Here is a 3452-nt window from a genome sequence, read left to right on the forward strand (position 1 = left end):
TAAATAAATAAATAAATAAATGCCGAAAAAGATTTGTATTATTATTATTATTATTATTATTATTACTACTACATGTTTGGCCCAAACAATGTTGATTTATATATCAATATGACTATAAATAAATAAATACATAAATAAACAAATAAACAAACACACTTTACAACTAATACTATTATTAATATTATTTTATATTTGTATTGATATCTAAATCGCACAGTTTCTGGCCAAAGTGTGCAGCTCTATAGCAAACCTGTAGCCTTTTTTGTTTTTGTTTTTTCCCCCCACTTTTTATCAGGGGAGAAAAAAAAAATCTAAATGACTTTTTTTGGTGAGTGTTGATTACAAGCTGCCAAGCAGGAAAAGGTAACTTGGAAAGGATCTTTGCTCTAGTTTTCTAGATCTTGGGGTTAGTTTTGATTTTATGTGGACTTTATTTGCTTTAACAAACATTACCGGTCTTACTGGGAATGAATCACAGAAATAAAATGGGTTATGAATTGAATTGAATTTGCAAATGTGCATCACCTCCCATTCAGCTAATGAGGTCACAGCATGATGTCATTCATCAGCATGTCCTCATCCCACACCGCTCTAATGGAAAACTAATGGTGAACGACCCTAACGACACTTTCATCACCGCCTGCATGACTTCAATCACGTCGTCAAGCCGTCACTTCCCTCTGACCGTGGAAAAATCAGGACAAATGTCAGAGCAGAATCAGAGTTAACTGACTGACTCGGCAAGAACCGCCTTCAGAACATCAATAGAACCACTGGGGCTAATTCTGGGGGCGGCTGAAGACCACATGATGATCAATGAACGAAACTGATATGGTATGGAGCGATCATGTCAAACCACACTCGCAGAGGCCTGAGGGAAACAAAAAAGCACAAAGGAGGACCAAACATGAACTACGGACTGTGCAATTCATGCAAAACATGATATTATGACATGAGCCACTCAGCTCAATTCCAGACCACTTTACAGCTTATTCTGGACATGAATCGAAGACTAGAAGAGGCCAGAAAGTTCTTCAACTGACCTTTCCAATTATCCCTTCTTGTCTTTGACATTAGAGAGAGAAGCAAAAACACGGGCAAATGTAATGTAAATCCGGTGAGATTTACGGTCAAAACAGCAGACACAGTGTCCTTCTCGTGTTTATTTAGCTGGGAATTCTCACCCGTCTCTGAACACGGCTGCCCTTTGAAACGCTGGAAAGTCTGGGCACTGAACCTCACGATAACGCTCAACCTTTCCACACGGATCTAAATGTGTGTCAATGAGAACGCCCCACCGACTGTTTCTGGACAGGAAGATACCGTCATTCAGGAAGTGCTGTGCAAATCCCAAAATAAAGAGCTTCTCCATGCACGTCCTGTGTAATACAACTACTGTAAAAGAGTGTAAAAACAGCAACAAGGAAGAGTATTCAATAAAGGCCTCATACGGAAATCTAATTTGTCTTAATCAGTAAAGATAAACACTTCATGAAAACAATGAAAACAAAGTACATTTCAGAACTCAACACATCCTCCACAGTCCAAAAATATCACAACTAAACGGCTAAAATTAGTTGATCTGAACTTTCAACTTGACTACATCACACAGATAAATGCATTAACACCTACTGTGCAATCAGAAGGTTGATTTCCTAAATATATAAACATTTCTAATGTTGTATAAATAAATACATATATAAGGATGCAAATAAAATAAATAAAAATAAATACATTATAAAAAAAATATAAATAAATAAATATATTTGAAAATGCAAAAGAAATTGAAAAAGAAAGAAAAAAGAAAAAGAAAATAAATAAATAAATGAAAAATAAAAATTAAGTAAATAAATTTGATACAACAACAAATTTGCAGCTGGTGTATATGCAAAAACAGGCCATAGAAATATGTTTCTGGCACAGAAAGTAATAATAATAATAATAATAATAATAATAATAATTTCCTAAAGGATCACACAATTAGAAAAATATAAAATAATATATATTTCTAACACTGTATATGAATAAATAGATTTAAAAAAAAAAAACATTAAAAAAACAGGAGGATAAATAACAAAGGATAAATATAATAATAATATAATAAATAAATGAACAAAATTTGAAAAATGCAATTAAAAAAATGACCGAAAAAATGTAATAATTATATTTGACAACAAATTTGCAGCTGGTGTATACAATCCATGCAAAGGGGGCACTTCTTAAATGTACAGCAGCAAAAATAGGCCATAAAAATATGCTTCTGGCACAAAAACAACAACAAATAATTTCAGGGAAAAAAACATTGCATGAAAAAAAAAAAAAACTTCTTTTTAAAAAAATCCTTGTGCACATTTGTACTGAAAAGTTTGTCCTCCATCCAACCCTCTCTATCTTACGTGCCTTTAAATCTAAATACAGGTTACTCCCACTGCCTAAGATGAATGGAAAACTCTGATCAAGTGCATGAGTGACTGGTTATTAGGTCACCGCATTGACATGTCACGGCTCTCCAAAGACACATCAAGCTTGGGAAACTCTCTATGCAAACGATGATGAATAACCCAGAGCTCATGCTCTGATTCCGAGACGCACAGAAACATGTACAACAGGAAGTCCAGCCTGACATGTCCTCAGGCCCTCACACCTCAAATTTCATCACAAACGTGAATGAATGAAGTTTATTTGCTCACAAACATACGTAACCAGGCAAGAACCGCAAGGAAATCAGGTTGGGCGTCGCCACGACAATGTTTGCATGTATTTTGCTACGAGCAACTGACTGCCAAATATGGAAGAAACGTCCTGTGACCCGGACTGTACAGGTGACAGTAAGCACCTGTTCTGAGATTGAATGTATGCACATAATATTTCCAGGATTTACACAAGCATTGGCACATAAAACAACAGTTACAGCTTGAGAAAACGTGTTAAAGCCGCAAGAAATGCAGCCTGATGCATTTGGATCGGCTTCAAGAATGTCACAGGCCAGCTAAAGGTGTTTGGCACCAAACACAAGCATTGTGAAACTACATCTTAATATCTAAGCCTCTGGAATCCTGAAATTCTCCGTATTTCTAAATCTTAATTAACACAAGAATGCAATTAATGGTGCAACTGTCTCACGCCGGACCAAATAAGGAAATCCATCAGAGATAAGACGGATAATCTAGTATGAATCAATAGACATTGGGTGGATGTTATCTCTTATCTGCGGAGAATGAATCATGTCAGCAGCTCTGACATGAGCAAAAATACTTTTGGTTTATGATGCAACTCTGCAAACCAAAGATGTTGAGTAAGAGAAGGCTGGGAGGACATAGAACAAAAGTTTGCTTATTATTTACTTATATATAGTAAATAAATACATTTATATTATATTATATTATATTATATTATATATATATATATATATATATATATACACAATATAACACAGATGCGTCTATATTTTT

The 3452-nt window shown here is 34.8% G+C and overlaps 1 protein-coding gene across 2 annotated transcripts in view; it reads right to left on the reverse strand.

Annotated features, from left to right (window-relative positions):
• Positions 1-3452, reverse strand: part of flnba (filamin B a) — a 94479-nt gene that overhangs the window by 90371 nt on the left and 656 nt on the right. The window lies entirely within an intron of this gene.

This window comes from Sinocyclocheilus rhinocerous, unplaced genomic scaffold, assembly GCF_001515625.1.
Source record: "Sinocyclocheilus rhinocerous isolate Xijiao unplaced genomic scaffold, SAMN03320098_v1.1 scaffold147, whole genome shotgun sequence".
Taxonomy (NCBI): Eukaryota; Metazoa; Chordata; class Actinopteri; order Cypriniformes; family Cyprinidae; genus Sinocyclocheilus; species Sinocyclocheilus rhinocerous.